The sequence below is a fragment of the Trachypithecus francoisi genome, unplaced genomic scaffold (genome assembly GCF_009764315.1).
Source record: "Trachypithecus francoisi isolate TF-2019V2 unplaced genomic scaffold, Tfra_2.0 Lachesis_group3, whole genome shotgun sequence".
Lineage (NCBI taxonomy): Eukaryota > Metazoa > Chordata > Mammalia > Primates > Cercopithecidae > Trachypithecus > Trachypithecus francoisi.
Window position 1 is genome coordinate 11068309 of NW_022681468.1, and position 22073 is coordinate 11090381.

Consider the following 22073-nt stretch of genomic DNA (forward strand, 5'->3'; position numbering starts at 1 on the left):
TTCTAGGACAAATGGTCAAGCTACATGTCCACAATGGGGACAATGGAAGGACAATGTCAGTGTCTTGATTCTCTGACTACTTAAATGTTATTATTATTTAATAGTAACTGTCACCCATTAAGGGGCTTCTATGTGTTAGGTGGTTTTCCTATCCATCTTATGTCATCTTCTCAACAGCCCTGCAAGAGAGGCAGCCATATCCCTCCTTGCAGGAATGGATCAGAAGAGAGAGGTAGTGGGGAATGCGCAGCTAGTGAGGATGGAGTATTTGAATCAATATCTGCTTGCTCCAAAGCCTTTGCCATGTATACTGACTTGAAAACTGGGGCAATCTCTCAGGGTTCTACATTTGAAGCATCCAAGAGGCTCTTAGGGAGGCTGAACACACACACACACACACACACACACACACACACACCGAGACAGGGTAAGAGGAGAGAGGGGGGGTTGATTAGAGTCATCAGGAGGTGAAAAGAAGATTGTGGCACTGAGATTCCTGTACCCACAGTGCACACACACAAGCTTCCTTCTTCTTCAGCCCACTGTTCAAACCACTCTTCTATATCTCCTCCCTTAGCTCACCTTCCACGGAGCCCTATAATTTCAGTTCCAGAAGACACACAGAAATCAAATCATCAACTTTCCTCCTTTTACAAATAAAATAATTGAAGACCAGAGAAGGCAAAAGGCTTGTTCAAGGGTGAACAGCAACTTGACACCACAGTGGGCGGTAGGATTCATGCTCTCTGACTCCTAAGTCATCCCCCTGGGTGACCTTGATGTACACGGTAACCTGGTTTCCCCTGGTTTTACTTGGGAGTTGCCATGAGGTTTGGCATAATTCATCCCCCGTCTCATCTCTGTGCATGTCCTAGGCTTGCAGAGCATGTCCTCTGAAGATGGAGATCTTCAGCTCTTAGTCACTCAAGGACTCTCCCTTACCCCCACAGTTAGGCTTTAGAAGAAGAATGCGAAGATTTTTTTCTCGAAACTCACTCTGGATCCTCCTTCTGCATCGCCCTTTGATACTCCCCCAAATCTCGGCCAGAGCAGCCGGGCCTTGGCTGCAGAGCCCAGAGCTCCAAATTACAGTTGGATCAGACTCCCTGGTTCATTAGCCCCTGGTACCCAGTGTTTGGTGGGGACAGAACGCAAGAAATGATGAATAGTCCCGATTCATTTCCGCCTGATGGCAGTGGAGCCATCCACCTTGCCATTAAGAGAGCCCCATGCCTGGCAAGGGAGATGCAGGCAAACAGAGATGAGTATTTTTATGATCCAGCTCTGGGTAAATTCATTTCAGGACCTGTTTAGCTTCAGGGCAAGCAGGAAGAGATTAAATAAGTTAATGGATGTGATAGCACTTTCTAAACTGTAAAATGGTTGTGAAAGCACTTTCTAACGGTGAAGTGTTATGTAAATGTGCGCTGGGAGGAGTGTGTGAGCCATCCTGAGAGGGTGTGGGTGCAGTGTGGGCAGCAGCATTCCTCAATGCCACCAACCTCTGCTCAACTATTTCTAGCTATTTCATTAATTTAGGTTCATAATCTTTGCTATCAAGCCAATGTTTTTTCTCCCCCTTTGAGGAACTTTCCCTTGCAGCAGGCTGGGCTGCCCTACTGCATGGCTTCAATTTAAAAGTGCATCACGCCTGTAATCCCAGCATTTTTGGAGGCCAAGGAGGGCAGATCACAAGGTCAGGAGTTCGAGACCAGCCTGGCCAACATGGTGAAACCCCATCTCTACTAAAAATATAAAAATTAGCTGGGCATGTTGGCAGGCACCTGTAATCCCAGCTATTCGATAGGCTGAGGCAGGAGAATCGTTTGAACCCAGGAGGTGGAGATTGCCGTGAACCAAGATCACGCCACTGCACTCCAGCCTGGTTGACAGGGTGAGATTCTGTCTCAAAAAAAAAAAAAAAAAAAAAAGAGTGCACGCTGATGGAAGGAAGATTTTTAATCACTCCTGGCCTTAATCAAAAGTAGAATTTTCTATAAAATTAGTTAAATCTGGTAAGTCTTAGAAAATGCTGAATGACCTCATGAAGCTTTATAAAAGACAAACACTATAGAAAGAATTTGATATTTTTCTAATCAATAATTATTACTAGTGATTACATGACTGCATACACTTGTCAAAATTTATAAATTATACACTTAAAATTGGTAAATTTTATTGTATGTAAATTATGCCTCCATAAAGCTGATTTTTTAAAAAAGGGATAAATACCCAGGGACACTGTGGCATTTCCAAATAATTATTATTAAATTTAACCTAATGCATTTCTAGGCACTGTAAGGGAGGAAGAATCTATCACTAAATTCATCTATCACTAAATTCGTGACCGAGGCCTCACAAAGACAGATTAACAAGAGAAAAGCATACAGATTTATTTCATTTAAGTTTTAGGTGACATGGGAGGCTTCCTAAGGAAAAGGAAGAACTGAAGAAATGCGTAAGGTTTTACAATTTTTATGCTAAGTTTGATGAAGACTTGATAGCTTTGGAGAAATATAATTGGACAAAGACGGTATGAGCAAATGGTGACAAACTGGAAGAACTTAGCAAGTCCTGTTCAGATTCTTCTCTGTGACCCTGTGTCTTCAAAGATAAGAATGTTCCTTCCTTCCGGTACAGGGAGGGGCCTCTCAAAGGAGACCTGCTTCAGTGGGAAAGGGAGGCGGATGGTGAGAATGACCTTCCTGCTTCGGCCATTTTCTCAAACACCAAGGTGCCATATTTTGGGTTAGCATATCCTGAACCCATCAGTCTAGACTGTACCTTCCTACATTATTTCAAATCTTATCTTCAAAACAGACAGTCTTGAAAAGAGTCCTGAAACTTCAGGCAGGTTTGATGTGAAACTTCACGTCATACCCCCCTAATAATTTTCTATTTTCTAGTTTTGCACTTCAAGTTAAAAGGCATTCTTTTCTATCATAGCTTCCTGCTGATTACAAGAGAGCCCTTGTCTCCATTTTCTAACCCTAATCAGCTAGAAAATTCTCCCTGACTCTGCTGCCACAGTCCTCACTGGGCATATTCTCAGTGAGGAAATGTAAAGGAGGTCATTTTCAACCAGGGTGCAGGGAGAGGGTGTCCACTTTGCCAGCTGTGTTCTAGTTGGAAATTCCCAGGGATGTGTGACTTTAAAGTTAGGCAAGAAAAACATTTTCTTTGCAACAATACAGCATTGACAGTGGGTCCAGCATTTTTAGTGATTCTTGCTGTCACATGGGAACTCTTATTTCTGTTTCTTTTTTTTTTTTTTTTTGGAGACAGAGTCTCACTCTGTCACCCAGGCTGAAGTGCAGTGGAGCAATCTTGGCTCACTGCAACCTCTGGCTCCCTTGTTCAAGCAATTCTCCTGCCTTAGCCTTCCGAGTAGCTGGGATTACAGGTGCATGCTGCCACACCTGGCTATTTTTTTGTATTTTAGTAGAGATGGGGTTTCACTGTGTTGCCTAGGCTGGTCTCGAACTCCTGAGCTCAGGCAATCCACCTGCCTCGGTCTCCCAAAGTGCTAGGATTACAGGAGTGAGCCACCACACCCAGCCAGGAACTCTTATTTCTAACTCTTGATATTCACGCTGTTAAGAAATGAGTATGATTAACGTAACTCCCAATGTCTTCTGTTTCCTTCCATGTGGAGGGAATTTTATTAGAAGTCTTTCTCTGCTCCTTTATTAAATCTCTCTGGGGGCTGAAGTGACTTATTTGATTGGCAAATATGAAAAAATAAAGCAGGCAGGCTGAGGTTGGTTCCTTGTCTTTATCTTGAGAGTGAACCTGTTTGTGGGAACATGAGTTCTCTGCTTCTCCACGTCCTAAAGCTAATCTGGGCAGACCCCTCTCCATATAGACCCAGTGTCCTGTCACACTCCAGCTGCTGGGACTGGGAAGTTAAGCCAGTCCAACTTTAGGGTTTAAGTTTAGTAAGCCTACTTACCCAAGGATATAAGCCATGCCCTCCAACCTAGGCTTTGAGACAGCTTGATGTTCCATTGACCCCTTTTGGACAGAGAAGGGGTTGTCATTATTGAATTACACTCAAATACCCCAAGACTTGTAAGAGAAGGCAATGGGCATGCATTGAATTCTCAGTCTTATCAATTAACTAGAGTGTGACTGTGGATCTGCCACCTGATCTTTCTGAACCCCATCTGTGAAATGATGGGAGAATCATTATGGAGACTAATGATACCAGCATCATCGAGCAGGTGTGAGTATCAAATGAGTAATGAATACGAGACAGCTTGGCCAACTGTGACAACCTTTATAAAGTGAGCCATGCCTAAAAACACTGTAACAAGATCTTTAGTAAACATATACAATGCACACATGCACACAGAGATCCAAGCTATTTACGTGACACCTGTTCACTTAGCACTTCATTGATCATTGTCCACTTCGTAGTCTTGGCTCTGGAACTAGCCCTAGCAAGACTTAGTAGCAGGTGAAGGCACCACTTTGTCAGATGTCACATGAATGTGGTGAGGTGGCTGAAAGCATAGATTCTGATACCAAATAGAACTAGTTTCACTTCCAGGTCTGCCACTCACTAGCTGGGTGTCTGTGGGTGAATTACATCATACTTCACTCTTCTTAGTCTTGAATTTTTTTTTTTTTTTGAGACAGAGTCTCTCTGTGTGGCCAGGCTGGAGTGCAGTGGCGCGATCTTGGCTCACTGCAACCCCCACCTCCCAGGTTCATGTGATTCTCCTGCCTCAGCCTCCCAAGTAGCTGAGACTACAGGTGCGTGCCACCACACCCAACTTAGTCTTTAATTCTTTGTCTGGAAAATATGAATAATAATAACTGATGGGGATAATGAAACATGCTTTGCAGGGTTATTATAAGGAGCAAATGAAGGAAGGCATGGGATGAATCCAATACAAGTCTGGGCACATCATAGGAATCCATTACATGCTAACAGGCATTATGATGTCTACCCACCGCCTCCACCATGGCACCTATGGCACACAACCCCCAGGCTGGTCCAGTTTCTCACCATAGCTCCTTGTCTGAGCCCAGCCTCCTTCCCTGCCTTTGTTCCCCATTCCTCTCAGCAACTCATATGTTCTCAATTCCCCCAGTCAACCACCCCACCCCACCATGCCCTGTTTACCCCAAGCTCCTGGTAGGTTAATAGGAACTATGCTCACTTATTTATTTATTCAGTAAGCGCACACTGGGCACCTCCTCCATGCCAAACCCTGGGTGGGAGTTGGGGTCACAGAGGCATATCAGCCTCATTCTCCCATTCTTGAGGAGCTCACTCATGAGTGGGTAATGAACACAAATGGCTCCACTCCATGGCAAGGTGTGACGGGGCAACTCCAGAGGGACAGGCAGTGCCTTGTGAGCACAGGACATGGTTCCTTCCAAGGAGGTCACATTTAACTAGAACTTCAAAGGCAAGAGGTGATGAAGAGGAGCTTGCGAAACAAAGGAAAGGGTGAGGAAAAGGACTAAGATAAACAAAGGCATGGAGGAAGGAAACGACAAGGATTGTGAGATGAAAGGTTATAGCAATCCAGAGCCTAGGGTGCTTGGGAGGAGACGACCAAGAAGAACTTTGTAATCAGAGGTAAGGTTAGGCAGGTGAGTTGAAGTTAGGCTTTGCAGAGCCCTGGATTTTGTCCCTAGGACTTGCATGTGCTATGGGAGTCCATTAAAGGTGTTTGCACCAGGGCATGCAGGAATGAGGACAGCTCCTCAGGACAATGATGCGATCAAGTAGGAAGAATGGATTGTGGAAGGGTGGGGAGGATCAGAAACCTTCTGAGGTCACCAGTCAGCAGTAAGAGCATCATCACCTGTTTACTAACTTATACAAGAAGTGGCTGTTGAGTTCCCTATGTCAGGCAGAACCTGTGTCTTTGGATGGGACACTTGAACCTTCCTGGGCCTCTGTTTCTTCATCTGTGAAAGAAGGGTGTCAATATTCAGGAACAAAGGCTATGTCTCTGGTGTCAGATCTTGGGGATGGGTTGTTCCTGCTGCTTTCTGGAGTCTTCTGGAGCCTTTGAGATGCACTCCCTAGGACCCTGCTTGGCCCAGCCAACTCTTCTGGACTTGAGGACTAACAGTATCTCCTCATCCTCTCATCCTTTCCCAAGCTACACTACATTGTCATGTCCTGAGGACAGAGGCAGACGTGTCCGTATTATCTGGACCTGCCTAGTAGGTGCTTGCCCTGAAATTGAATGTCATGTGAACGTCAGCATTCTCTGAAAAGCCATATTCTCCAGTCAGATGAGGAACCTTGGATTCCCGGGATTTCATCTATCGAGCCTTTACTTCATGCATAGAGACTGTGGCTGGGGTCTTTAATGACCTTTGCTTAGCCCTCCAAGAGGCTTAGGAGATAGGTGTTTGTGCTCTCATGTTCCCAATGACCAACTGAGGGCCGGAAAGATAAGACATTTGCCTGAGGTCACAAAGTAAGGACACAGCAGAACTGGGACCAAACACAGATGGGGCTATCTCTTCACCCAGTGTTCTTTCAGCTACATCCCACCTCAGACTCACATTAGCCCCCATCCCCGCCCAGCACCTCTCATTCTCTAGGGCTTTCGAGTGGCCCCTGCATATCTCAGGATCCTCAGCATGATGGTTCTCCCCACCTCAAGGAGAATGGCAGCAACATATCTGGGGAAGAAATAGCACATGAATGCATCTCGTCCATCACCCACTCCAACAGGAAAACCAATTATTAAACATGCTCTGTGTGCCCTTTCCAGTCCTGGTGGAGGATTAAACAATTAAAACTTCTCATTGCAGGAGTTGCCCTAGAGACAAATGAAAGGAAATTGAATGTGAAAATGAGGGGAGAGCAGGATCTCCATAGAGGATCTGGGTAACTTCAGGACTGTTCAGAGAGATGATCATTTTAAAGCAGCCTTAGCTGGCGGTCTTCAGATGCAAACTCAGGAGCAAGCCCAAAAACATTTCTGGAGTGGTCAGTGAATAAAGGCTTTTCTAATATAAAATAAGTATGTGTGTATATACATATGTGTATATATGTCTACCCACACATATATATACTTATATATAAACACTTATATACATATGTAAGTATGTGTATACATATTTACATACATATAAATGTTTATATTTATAAACTTACAAGTGTTTTATGTGTGTAAATACTTATATGTATGTACTTACGTGTATACACACACTTACAGAAATGCTTTCTAAGTTAAAACATAAGAGATGTTCATTAAAGAAAATCCTGGAAGTAAAAGAGGAGAAATCTTCTTTGGTCCTACCCCCTTGCTTCTTTCCCTTGCCCAGTAAACAGGTTGTATTAGTCTCTTCTTATATTGCTATAAAAGCTACCTGAGACTGGGTAATTTATAAAGAAAAGAGGTTTAATTGGTTCACGGTTCTGCAGGCTGTACAGGAAGCATTGCAGCTTCTCGGGAGGCCTCAGGAAACTTTCAGCCATGGTGGAAGGGGAAGAGGAAGCAGGCGTGTCTCACGTGGCTGGAGCAAAAGGAAAAGCCAGGGTGGGGGGTACCATACACTTTTAAATCACCAGATCTCCTGAGAACTCTATCACAAGAACAGCACTAGGGGGATGTGTTAAACCAGGAGAAACTGCCCCCATTATCCAATCACCCACCACTGGGTCCCACCTCCAGCACTGGGGATTGCATATCAATGTGAGGTCTGGGTGGGGACACAGATCCAAACCATATCACAGGTCCTCTCCAAAAGAGAATCATGGGTAACAACTGATTCCTTTCATTCCATTTCTTTTTTCACATAGTCAAAACTACGACTTTATAGGGAAAGGAGGTGTTTATTTAGCACCTACAATATGCCAGGCAAGTGTCATTGCTTTGCCTTTGCTGCCTCATTTAATTCTCACAGCAATGCTGGGAGGTTGGTATCATTATCCCTGTTTCAGGGTTGAGGAAACTAAAACTCAGAGTGGTTCAGAAACTTACTCAAGTCACACAGCTTCCAAGTGGTGAAACTGAGATTCCCACTTGACTCTAACTATAGGCCCCCCATTACCTCAAAAGAAGCAATGTGGAAAAACATGAAGACTTGACTGCTACTCCCAATTGCTCCCAGCATAACAGGGGAGGTCAGATGTGCATGGCATTGACCAGAAGCCCAGAAAAAAGGCTATAACTGTATGAAGTTTCATTAAAGTCCTTTGAGAATTTACAAAAGGAGTATATTACTTTTAGTTGGAGAGAGGCAAAGGGAGATTAGATTAATGGAAGGGGTGACATTTGAACTGGTCCTAAACAAGGGGGTGGGATTTTAAAGGGCATATTGGGGGAGGCAGAAGACTTTCTAGGCAGAAGCAATAGCCCAAAGAAAGAAAAAGAGTTAGAACACTCAGAAGCTGCAGACAGGAGATAGACTCCTTTGGCTGGAAGTTGAAGATGTGTGGATAGAAGATACAGACAATGAAACTGCTAATGAGGTTGGAGGCAGATACTGAAGGGCCTTGAATACTTGGTTAAGGGTTCGAACTTCTGTTGTTGAGCAGAAAAATGGCATGCTCTGAGTAACGGTTTAAGGGAATCACTGTAGGAGCACCTTGAAGGCAGAATGAATGGAGTGGGGGCAGCTTTCCATGGTAGGAAAACCAGGCAGGCCGCAGTTACTGTAACAGAGCAGAGGCCCATGAGGGTGAAGTGGTAGTAGTATTGGGGAGATACAAAGAGGAGAGCACTGGAATATGAGATATATCAAAGACAGAAATGATGAGACTTGTATTGGGGAGATTTCTGACTTGAGTTATTGAATAGGTGGTGGACCATTAATTGGGAGAGGGAGCCCAGGAAGGGAAGCAGGCTTCAGGGACAACACAATGAAATCAATTTTTTGTCTAGTTGAGTTCACAGTGATTGTGTGACATCTGGGTGAGATGTTCAGAGTAGGTGGAGGTATACCTCAAGCGCTGAAAATGCTGGCTGACACATTCCAGCACATTCTATCGCAGACCCAGAGGAGGCCATGGAAGTCATCTATTCCAGCCTCATCATCCCTGCAGCAGACCCTGCAACACCTTTGCCTCCAATTCATTGACCTTTCAGTAACTATTCCCTGAGCCACTTCCTTTATTTCCTCGTCCCTGGGATCTTCCTCCCTCTGAAGTCATAATGTCTAGTATTCTCTACTCTGATCTAACTATCCCATCTTCTCAAGACTTTATTTCAGATTGGCCTTATCAGCACTCTTCCCCCTTCAGCCTGTCTTTTTTCTCCCAGTCTTGGGGATCATTTGTGCCCATTTTTCATCCCGCTGGTGCTTTTACCCCACATGGACTTTCTAAGCCATTCTTTAACCAACATCCTTAATTCCCTTGCATCTCTCTTGCGCCCTGCAACCAGCTGATGAAACTCCATCACTCTATCAATGCAGGGCCCCACCCTCTCTATTTCTATGCTAGATTGCCAAGCAGGAGGAAAATCATGCAACTACATTGATCAAATATACTAAAAGTAATGGTCTTTCCTCAATTGGGCTCCCTACTCCATTGTCAAAACCTTCCACTTGTCCTTTTTCAACTCTCTAATTCCATCTTTGCTCTTGTTGTTCTATAAATTGTCCCCTCTTTTCCTGCACCTTTAGCCTCCCCTTCTTCACTGGCTCCATACTTAGATCTTTCTCACTTCAGTGTCATCCCATCTCTCATATTTTTCTCTTCCCAACTTGTTAAAGGACTTGCCTTCCATGACATTCACTGACTTCCATTCACTTCCAAGTCCATTAAAATCAGCCTTCCTTCACACTGACCTCCTGGAACCACTCTCAGGAAGGTATCAGGGAGCTTCCAACATCCAATGGCCACATCCTTCCTCCATGCCTCATCTCACTGTGCCTGTCTCTTAGATTTGACTCTGTGATTCACTGTATTTTTCTTAAATCTCCCACCCCCATGACTTCTATGGAGCAACAGCTTCTGGGTTATCTCATACCACTTTCATTCTTTCTCAAAATTCTTCATGGGTACCTCCTCCCCTTTCCGCCCCTTGAAGTTATTCCTTAACATTATAGTAGCAGACCATGACTCTTTTAACTTTACACATACCCTTGTCTGGGGGCTCTTATTCAAATCACCAACTAAATACAGACAACTCCAAAGACTGTAACATCAACCCAAACTTCTACCATGAGCCAGACTCAAATCTATCTGCATACCTGACCTATTCCTTGACACATCATTGACTCCTCAAAGTTAACATATCAAAGTGCTCTTTCTCTTAGTTGGTAAAATGACCATCCACCTGATTTAACCTGGAAGTCATCCTTGACTCTTCCTTCCCTCACTCATCACATCCAATAGATTTCCAGGTTCTGATTGTTTTATGTCCTAAATGTCTCTGAAACTGCTTACTTCCTAATATCTCCTAGTGTTGTGTGTATCCTTAGCATCTCTCCCCTGAATTCCTATAACCCTTGCCTCACTAGTCTCCTATATACAGCCTTATTTCCTTCAAATCCATTCTCCACACTGTTAGAGATAAATCCTATAGAATCACTCTCTTCTTTAAGACCTTTCAAAGACCCTGGATTGCCCATAAGCAGTGTTTACCAAAGAGGTTTTTAAAAAATGGCTTTTCAGAATGTTAAAAATTGTTACCAAGTTAATAAACTGAATAGTTTTCTTCATTGGAGGACTTCTCAGTGCCCAGCAGGCTACTGTTTATTGGGAATCTCTAAGATATTACCCAAACATACTTGGCCTCAGGACTTTTTCCTAAGGAGCATTTCACAGGACTGGCTTTCTAAGAAAAGTATTTTAGGACTCATTAGTCTACATCATAAAGTCAGAGCTCCAGAGGTCAGCATCTAAGGATGCCATGATATTGACCAAACTGACCACTCCAGTCTGACTCCTACTACTCCCCACCTTACCTCCTGGGCTGTGGAAACAGCAGACACGTGCCCATCCCTACCTTCATCATCCCATCTCTCACCTCCTTACTGCTCATGCCATGCCCTTTGTTTGGATGGCTCTTCCAATGCATCTTCTCTTTGCTGAGTCCCAGTAATTCTTCACATCTCAGCATAGCTATCATCTCCTCTGGGAAGCATAAAGATCATGGAATATACACAATGGGAAAGCCAGGTATGCAGAGCAGACACTTCCCCAAGCAGCTGAAGGAGAACTGAAACTGACTCCTACCTGATTAACCACAGAGGGGCTAAGAAAGGGGCTAATCCTAGCTGATTAATCACAGAGGGGCTAAGTCTTGAGTTGCCAAGACTGATTTGGGCTTCACCTAGGTTTGCTTACCCTATGGAGGACAGGAGCGAAGGGAAAAGCATATTATCTTAGACTGGATATGCTGATAGGGAGAGCCCAGAAGAACCCAAGACACCTATGCTCATTCCCTTTGCCCATTGCTCCAGACCAATGAAGTCCCTCTTCCTATCTACAGGAGTCATGAATTGATATGAGTGAACTAACAGACACAGCCTCTTTCCATGATTTCCAAAAAGATAGAATTTCTTAGTTTAAGGACCAAAGTAGAAAATGTGATCAAGGAAGAAAATGAGTTATCCTCTACAGGAAACATTGCACACGCTTAATTACATAAAAGAAACAGGCCATTTGAGTGCATCAAAAGAGTTACAGAGAGACTGTGACCCTTCCAATCTAATTAAGGCAGCTGATGCCTTCAGAAATTCCTATGGCTCTGAGAAGAGAGACACAATGGAGCCTAGAAACAGAAAGTAAATAGAGATCCACATGGTCTCCTTTCCTGGCTTTGCAGAGAACTGGATTCAAACATTCATCTCAATGAGCTTTACCACTGACTGAGTGCCAGAAATCACTGTCACTCCCCAGTTCTTGTTTTCTCTGAAATCTCTCTGGTTATTCTGGTTAGGCAGGCACTTAGACTGACATTTAGCTTCTATTTCTCCTTCTTAAAGGGCATCCTGGTTGCCCCCCATTTCACACAGTTGTCTGCTCCCTGAGGATGTGTCCTCCTTCCAGTTCTCAGCTTCCTTCCCATCTTGCCGCTACCCACTTCTCTGTTTCCCAGAAATCTAATTAGTCTCTGTCTCCCTCACCTTACACTGCCCACAACCAAATGCAAAATGTCAGGAAATTGTTTCTTCATTGAATGCATCAGCAACCTGTCTCCCACGCAAAATGCATCGTCTATCTTTTGGCCCAGAACCCATTTCCGGTTGTTGCACTTGATTATGATCAAGGTTGAGATATGGCCTGGTGCCATGGAAGGGGCAGGCCTAGTTTTCCATACAACTCTCTCAGTAAACACTTGCTTTGTTTAAGTTTATGGCCCTTAACTTGTCTGGGCCTCAATTTCCCCACCTGTCAAATAGGGATAATAATAGACAAGTCTCAGAATTTGTGATAATCAAATAAAAGACCTCATACACCCAGAAAGCCCATAAATATGTTGGTTTAATGGAGACATAGGGGATTTTCAGGCATTCCTGGAGAGCAGCTCCTTATCATTGGGTGTTGAGAGGGTTAAACATGAAAATGAATGCAATGCCTATAGTTCAATTCCAGACTGATAAGAGCTCCCTTCCATCCCCCATTTTCCCAATAATCCACATATCCCATTGTCTTGCTGCCCCTGTACCTCCAGGACCATTGGAAAGATGTGGGTGACTCTTCCACTTCCCTTTGTGCTGGATCCCCCACCTCCATGCCCTCTATTTACTTTGTTATGTTGCCAGCTCACTGAGTTCTAATTGCTTGTCTCATTAAAAATTGCTAATCTAATAAATACTAATTACTCTGAAATAAAACAAGAACATCCTCTGAAGAACAGCATACTCAAAAGCGTTCAAGGCAATAGGCGTGGGGATGAGCCACAGAGCGAGGGCCTCTCTTCTCTCCAGAACTAGTGAACTCTTTCCAGATTTTAATTACATTTCTCAAAAACAAAAACAAGACCTATTCCCCTGTGAGGGATTCATCCCTGTTTTATGGAGAACAGAACCAGCTGTGTTGAATAGCAGGATAACAAAACCGGAGAGGGGCAATCATGGCTAACATATCCTGGACAAGAACAATTGCACATGTTGTCCTCACCACATGCATAAGAACAAGCACCGCCACCCCACTCCTCAACCCCTCCCCTGGCCACTGGGTTCTTACCCATCCCCCAAGTATCCTTCCTAAGGGAGGATAAGAGGCATACATTTTCTGCAAACCCTGTGTCCTCACCAGGTTCATCATGGCAAATGGCTGGGAATCTAACAACTTCAAATTTCCACCTAAATTTGCATTATAAACAGCAGCCTGCAAACTGGAAACACTTGGGTTGCTTGGACTCATCTGGTCCATGATATAATGATTTGAGTTCTTGGGAAAAGTCACTCAACCTTAGTCTCAGTGTCCTCATCCATGAAATGGGGCCAATGCTTTCCAGTCTACCTTCCAAGGTTGTTGCTGAACTGAAAACAGAAAGGAGACACCAAATGTAGAGTCATGTTGCAGAGAACCCTTTTCTAAAGTAAGAGAGTTACACTGAACAATGCTCTCTTCTCTCTGAATTAGGGTCATGGGGCAGAGAAGCCAGGCGATGACCGTCCAACACCTGGTGACCAGGGAGGAATGCCAGCTTTTCTATCTCATGTTATGACCAAGTCCTCTCTACTGACCTAGGCCCACTGGGAGAGAGCCCCTTCTGAGATTCCATCAGAAGACTCCCTTTGTGGATGCCACCTGGTGTGACATGTGGCATGGAACAATGTTGCTGGAACAGCCCCCTTTGAGGCAGCATGAACTACTCACCTCATCCCTCCAACCTGACATTTTGCTCTGTGCTGGGGCTGGAAAGTGACAGCTGAGATACTGTTCATAACCACGTTTTCCTAAAACATAACTGAGGTGCGTGCAAACGCCTTGTCAAAAACGATAGTGCTTGGTGATCCATGCCGCTGCTTACAGAGGGTGCGAGAGAGAGCTGGGAAACATGGTCCTTGCCTCTGCACCCTTCATCAGGAACTCTCTAGATTAGCAATTCTCAGCCCAGAGTGATTTTGACCTCCAGCGGGTGTTTGACAATGTCTAGAGAGATTTTAGATTGTCATAACGGTTGGAGAGCAGCTACTGGCATCCAGTGGGCAGAGGCCATTGACACAGCTAAACACCTTACAATGTACAGGACACCCCCACAACAGAGATCCCAACCAAAATGTCAGTAAGGCTGAGGCTGAGGAACCCTGGTCTAGATAATATTTCAGGGCTTTTAAAAACATTGGGCAGCTGTTTTCACCCCCACTAATCTTTGCCTGTCTTTCCCTAATGGCAAATGACTCTTGAGGGGGCTTCCTGATCAACCACATAATGAACCCAATAATGACAGTCATTGCCAAAGAAAAGGTTCTCTCTTTTGAATAGAACGATGATGTTTGCCATCCTATTTTATTTTTGCCAAAATAACACACAGGCTAGTTTACATAGTCTGTCTGCCATCCCATGAATAACGGTGCTGAGACTTGCTCAATCATCAGAACAAGTTGGTTTCCAAGGGAAAGAGGTTCTTCTTTTCCAAATTAGAGCCCTTCATGTACACAACTAAGTGTGACATTTGCAAATCACAATGCTAATCCAAAAGAATATAATTAGATGGAGATCCAACCCAAGTCTTCATTGATGCCTTCATCTGTCAGCCAACAGAAACGTGTCAAGCTCCTTTTATGCCCAAGACCTTGTGTTCCAGCATGGGATTCCAGTGTGAAGTGGCCTCTGCCCTTTAAGGGCACACTCTGATGGGAACAGACATTTGCAGAGAAGCAATTTCAGGAAAATGGGATTGATTGAGTGTGGAAGTGTGCAACAGAAACTGACCAGTTGTTCTCCAAACCTGCTCCCTTTCCTCCTGCACACATAGTCATACCCTATTTCCCAGCCTCCTCTGAAGCCAGGGTCTCTGCATTCTGGACATTGGACTATGAGTCAGAAGTGATGGGACTCACTCACAGCCTGGCCCATGGGAGCCTCCCATGGTTGGCTCCTGTCCTTCCCTGTCTCCTACCCAGATACAGAGGATCCAGCAAAGGAATCTGAGACCCCATGGGATTGCACAGCCACAAGATGAGAGGGACATGGCTACCTGGAGAGCCTTGGGAACGACCACCTCCAAACAAGAGTATCCACCATATTCATCAGAGTTCTCCAGAGAAACAAAATCAATACAAAATCAGTATGATACATACACACACATACACACACACACACACACACACACACATATTAATTTTTTGTTATAGAGGCTCAGAAGTCCCACCTTCTTCTGTCTGCAAGCTGGAGAACCAGGAAAGCCAATGATATAATTCAGTCTCAGTCAGAAGGCTTGAGAAGCAAGAGAACCCACAGTATAAGTTGTGATCCAAACCAGAACTGGGGAGGCTGATAGTGTAACTCCTGGTCTTTCCAAAGACCTAAGAACTTACAGTGCTGATGTCTGAGGGCAGGAGAAGATGGATGTCTCCGCTCAAATAGAGATAGTAAATTCACCCTTCCTCTACCTTTTCGTTCTGTTTAGGCCCTGGACAGATTGGATGGTGCCCACGCACATTGGTGAAGGCAATTTTCTTTATTGATTCAAATGAGGGTCTCTCCAGAAACAACCTTCCAGACACACCTACACCCAGAAATAATGTTTAACCAGCTATCTGGGCATGGCTTAGCCCAGTCAAGTCAACACGTAAAATTAGCCATCATACCCACAATGGACTGAGACATCAATTTGCATTTGTTAACCTACTGGAACTTGGGACTTTAGTTGCTACAGCAGCTAATGTTACCAATATAAACTAACGTAAGTTTTGTGCCCAGGGCATCATCTTAAGTGGAGCTGACTTGCCTTTGTGTCTGCCTTATACGTTATGGAGACCTTTATCTCAACACATGGGAGGTTTTGATGACTAGTGCATTTATCTCTCTCTCTACAGGGGGTGCCACAGACTTACTTGACAGAAGGGACTTAGGGATGGCAATTAGACTAAGAGGGGTGCTAGGAGATTTGTCTTGAGGGTATAACTGCCCAGAAAGAGTACTGTTGCACTCCTGATATAAAAATAAAAGAGTTTCTAGAGTGGTTTTGACACACTGCAAAAGAATGAGAAAATGGCAATAGTAGAGACGGGGTTTCACCGTGTTAGCCAGGATGGTCTCGATCTCCTGACCTTGTGATCTGCCCGTCTCGGCTGCTACCAGGAGACCAGGAGAGAGGTGGTACAATCCCAAGGAGCAGCAAATTAGGCAGTAAAGGCTTTGGGTTCACTCTCCATCTCCTGTATCCTGGGATGCCTGTAACTCATGACATTGCACCTCCAGGATTTCAGCAGGAGGGAGCAACCTTGCAGAGTCTGACAAAGCAAGCACATTTGGTATGGGGGACTCACAAACCCACTGTGAGCCAGCTTCTTGTCCTCAAATAAAAGTGCTGCTTCATCTCTAGGCAGGGCATGGAGCAGCCAAAGGGAATTAAGTCATAAACTGTATAATGACCATAGACCCACTCCAGTCCTCTCTATGAATCATCCCAGCACCAATACCCTCAGCCTCTGTGCTGATGAACAGCTGTTCCAATTTGGAGACCAGAAGCCTGAAGTTGGCTGTTTATATATTTATCGATGTCACCCACAGGTTCTTGGAGATGGGAGATCTAGAAAAGGCTTGCTATGGTTAAACTCAATACATAATACACTGTTTATTTAGGGACTAATAAAGGCTGTCTAGGGTTCTTTTTTTCCCACATAACAGTTTCATGCCAACCATCATATTTAGCACTCATAACCCTCTGAAGGGGCATTATTTTTCATTTTACAGATGAAGAAACTGCAGCTCAGAGAAGCAAGTAACTTTATTAGGCTCATAGAGGAAAGTATGCCTCTCTCCATACCTACTACATCACACTGAAATTTCTTTTTAATCCTTTTCTTCAAAATTATACAAGGCTGTTCAGAAATTTCCCTGCATGGAAAGAACTGGTTATAATCATCAACTTATTTTTCAAAGGTTATTTTTTTACATAGAGCCAAAGGGCTTCTTCCCATTCATCAAAAGCCCAGCTATCTTTCAAGGCTGTTTAAATGCTCCTATTCAAGAAGACCCCTGGGACCTCTCCAGGCCACACCAACCACCTGTGTTCATCCTTTGTTTGTTGTTGTTGTTGTTGTTGTTGTGTGTGTATGTGTGTGGCTTTTTTCTTTCTTTCTTTCTTTCTTTTGAGTCAGGATCTCATTCACTCAGGTAGCCCAGGCTGGAGTACAATGGTGAAATCATAGTTCACTGTAGCCTCAAAATCCTGGGCTTAAGTGATCTTCCTGCCTCAGCCCTTCCAGTAGGTGGGACCACAGGCATGCACCACTATGCCTGGCTAAGTTTCTTTTTTTTTTTTTTTTAAACAGAGTCTCACTTGTCGCCCAGGCTGGAGTGCAATGGCACAATCTCTGCTCACTGCAACCTCCGCCTCCCAGGTTCAAATGATTCTCCTGCCTCAGCCTCCCAAGTAGCTGGGATTACAGGCATGCGCCACCACACCCTACTAATTTTATGTTTTTAGTAGAGATGAGGTTTCACCATGTTGGTCAGGTTGTTCTTGAACTCCTGACCTCAAGTGATCCACCCACTTCGGCCTCCCAAAGCACTGGGATTACAGGCATGAGCCATCGTGCCCAGCCTCTTTTTTTTTTTTTTAATTTTGTAGAGATGGGGTCTCACCTAGACTGTTCTCAAACTCCTGGCCTCAAGCAGTCCTCCTTCCTCAGCCTCCTAAAGTGCTAGGATCACAGGAATGAGCCAACACCCCTGGCCCCTTTAGTTCTTGATGGTCAGCGTTTCAGGCAACTTCTCTTTATTATTTAACTGCTCATTGTGACACACTATTAAAAGGATGAAAAGGCAACCCACAAAGTAGTAGAAGATATTTGCAGTACATGTGTCAAAGACTATTATTCAGAATATATAAAGAACTTCTACAAATCAACATGAAAAGACAAACAACCCAATACATAAGTAGGCAAAATACTAAGAAACTTCACCAAAGATATGAATTTTAATGTTGATAATAAAAACGCTTTAACTGAAGTATAATAGACATACAGCATAGTGCAAGTATTTTGAGTATACAGCATGGTGAATGTTCACAAATGCACCTGTGTGACCAGCACCCAGCTCAAGAAAGGAGATCATAACTAACACCTCCATTATCCTTCAACTTATACACCCTTCCAGCTACCACCTCTCCCCACTGAGGGTAATCTCTCTTCTAACTTCCAGCACTACAGATTAGCTTGGCTTGTTTTTGTGTGTTCTGTAAATGGAATCATGAATGGAGTCATACAATGTATACTCCTTTGAGCCTGTTGGCTTTTGCCCACAGAATGTCTGTGAAGTTCACTCATGGCTGATTTCTTCCCCTCAACCTTATGTCTGTGAGTTTCAGCCATCTTTCTGTGCATAGCTGTAGTTTGTTCATTCTCATTGCAGAGATGGGCTTTCAGGTACTTACCAGATGGAGGCTATTTTGAACAGCACTACAATGCACCTTCCAATACATGTCTTCTGGTGGACGTGTGCACACATTCCTGCTAGGTAAGAAGAGTAGGTCCCTGAAATCTGGAATAATACTGAACCCAGTTGCTGTCAGTCTGAACATGATTCTGTTCATGTATTCCACCCACAAATGTCATGCCTTTTCTGCCTTCATTAAGCACTTATCATGTGCTGTGGCTGTAACTTTTGCAGTTTGAGGTGCGACAACAAAAGTAGCATGAATTTCTTTTTCTTCTTTCACAATTTCATGGATAGAAGATTTGTTCTTACTGTAGATCTTAGCAACCTCAACATACTTTTTTTTTTCTTTAAGTCAAGAACTTTCACCTTTTCCCTTAAAGAAAGCACTTTAAAGCTTCCTTTTGGCATATCCAAATTGCCAGCATCAATACTCTTGCACTTTGGGGCTATTATGAAGTAAAGTAAGGGTACCTTGAACATGAGCACTGCAATACCCCGACAGTCAGTCGGAAAACCAAGATGGCCACTAAGTGGCAACTGGAAAGGAGTGTAGACAGCGTGGATATGCTGGGAAAAGGGATGATTCACATCCCAGGCAAGAAGAGCAGGACAGTGAGAAATGTCTTCGCAATACTTAGAATAGCATGCAGTTTAAAATTTAGTAGTTACTTATTTCTGGAATTTTCCATTTAATATTTTTGCATTGCAGTTGACCATGGATAACTGAAAATGTGGAAAGCAAAACCACAGCTTTAGTAGAAATTGCCAGTTTTCCAAAGTGGTTGAATAAATGTATACTTAACAAAATATGAAAATCCAGTTGTTCACATTCTTACCAACATTTAGTATTTTCTCTTTTTCATTTTAGCAATTCTGGTAAGTATGTAATATTGATGTCTAATATTGGTTTTAAACTCCATTTTCCTGATGTCCAGTGAGGTAGAGCTTATTTATGTTTATTGGATATCTCGATAACCCTTTTGGTGAAGCTCTTATCTGAGTGTTTTGCTCACCTATATATTGAGTTGCTTGTCTTTTGCATGTTGATGTCTAAGAGTTCTTTATATATTCTGAATAAGAGTCTTTTTTCTGACACATGCAGTGCAAATATCTTCTAATACTCTGTACAAGAAGTAGGTTGCCTTTTCACTCTATTAATGGTGTGTCATGACGAGCATCTTTCATTTTATCCAAATTTAGCCCAGATTTATAAGATTTTCTTTTATGGTTAGTGATTTTATGTGCTCCTTAAGAAATCTGCCTACTTCAGGACTATGAATACGTTCGATCACATTTTCCTTTAAAAGGTAAAAACTTTTCTTGTTTAAATCTGCAATCCATTGTACATTGTGTGAGGTAAGAATTGAAATTCATTTTGGTCCATGCATCTATGCCTGGGAAGGCCATCCTTTCCCCCACTGCTTGTGGTGTCTCTTTTCTAGGTCTGTTTTGGACTCTCTATGCTGTTCCATTGTGGAGTTTTTCTATCCTTGAGCCTACCAAGCTGTGTTTTTGTTGTTGTTATTGTTGTTGTTTAGACAGGAGTCTCACTCTGTCCCCCAGGCTGGAGTGCAGTGGCGTGATCTCGGCTCACTGTAACCTCTGCCTCACGGGTTCAAGTAATTCTCCTGCCTCATCCTCCCAAGTAGCTGGGATTACAGGCATGTACCACCACGCCTAGCTAATTTTTGTATTTTTAGTAGAGACAAGGTTTCAAAATGATGACCAGGCTGGTCTCAAACTCCTGACCTCAGGTGATCCACCCACCTTGGCCTCCCAAAGTGGGAGGCTGGGATTGCTAGATATGAGTTCTAAATTTCTTTTCAAAGAATCAATATGTCAGTATGTTCTATTCTTTGCCTTCTACTTTTAAACTTAACTTCCTCAAAAAGCAACCTTTTTCCATTACCTGCTCCACCCTGACTTATTCCGATTACCTATTTCACCTTGACTCACTCCGACTACTCACTCCACCCTGACTCATTCCGATTACCTGCTCCACCCTGACTCATTCGGATTACCTCTGGGTCATAACCATTTTTCCCACCAAACCACTCACCCCCCACCTCCCACTCTCTTTAGCCAATCGGAATTAGTTTAGCCTGTGCGGTCTAACCCTAGCCAATAGGGGAATGACACAGCAGCAGGGGCCACGTGTGTCAGGAATAAGAACCCCTTCCCCTCCCTTGTCCAAGTGTGTGCTCACCACTGCTACAGAAGGGTGCACCTTTTTTTTTTTTTTTTTTTTTTGAGACGGATTCTCGCTCTGTCGCCCAGGCTGGAGTGCGGTGGCTGGATCTCAGCTCACTGCAAGCTCCGCCTCCCGGGTTTACTCCATTCTCCTGCCTCCGCCTCCCAAGTAGCTGGGACTACAGGCGCCCGCCTCGTCGCCCGGCTAGTTTTTTGTATTCTTTAGTAGAGACGGGGTTTCACCGTATTAGCCAGGGTGGTCTCGATCTCCTGACCTTGTGATCTGCCCGTCTCGGCCTCCCAAAGTGCTGGGATTACAGGCTTGAGCCACCGCGCCCGGCCGGGTGCACCTTTTTATAGAATACCTTGCCTTGCTGAGAATTAAAAAGAAAATTTTATATTCAAGTGCTATTTATTTTGTGGCACTGAAACTTTATTTGTAACAGGATTACAGGCGTAAGCCACCACGCCTGGCCCATACTGTCTTAATTATTGTAGCTTTTCATCTGGTAATCCTCTAGGTTTGTTCTACTTCAAAATGGCCTTGGCTGTTCTTGGTTCTTGCCGTTCCATATGAATTTTATAACCACCTTGTCAATTTCTGACAAGAACAACAACAAAAAAGATTAAACTTGCTGGGATCTTGATTGGGATTGCTTTGAGTGATGTCTTTATAATATTGAGTGTTCTGATCCATGATATATTGAATCATTCCATTTATTTAAGTTTCCTTTCTGTAATGTTTTGCAGATTTCAATATACAATCTTATGCATATTTTGTTATATTTATATATGAATAATATGCTATTTTAATAGTACCTTTAAAATTTTACTTTGTTTCTTGCACATAGAAATACTATTGAATTTTTTGTATATTGGTTTTATACAAACCAATCTAGCAAGATGGTTGCTTAAGTTTCAAAGCACGTATTTTATTTCCCCAACAGGCTGTAATTTCTAAAGGAGATCTTGACACTGGGCTCCCAATTTGACATACCCTAACTCCCTCACCAGTCCTTGAGATAGGTATAAATGGCCCCAATTTAAAGATACAGCAACTGAGTATCATCAATGACTCAGTTTGCTGAAGGTCACATGGTTTTTTGTGCATGACACAGCCCAAGGCCAATGCTGGAATGTCTGATTCCAAGGTCTATATTCCTTCTGCTACAGCAGACAGGGTGACTGATATCGTACCTGAGTAAATTTCTCTTTCCTCAGCACAGAACTAGGGTCACAGAAGGTGCTTAGTTGTTTTTTGTACAAGGGCAAAAACCTTTCAAACTCATCACTTACTTTCTCATTCTCTGTCTTCCATGAGAGCAACATATACGTGCCAAGCTGCCAAGTTCCTCCTCTAAGGAGAGTAACTCCAGACAAAGCCCTT

General features: G+C 43.6%; 1 long non-coding RNA gene across 1 annotated transcript in view; it reads right to left on the minus strand.

The window, feature by feature from the left end:
* The window catches only part of LOC117071452, a 30410-nt gene extending 11262 nt beyond the window's left edge, over nucleotides 1-19148 (minus strand). Inside the window, exon 1 of the long non-coding RNA XR_004432304.1 lies at nucleotides 18492-19148. This is a non-coding gene — a long non-coding RNA (uncharacterized LOC117071452). The remainder of the gene's footprint in view (nucleotides 1-18491) is intronic.
* Nucleotides 19149-22073: the final 2925 nt, after the last annotated feature.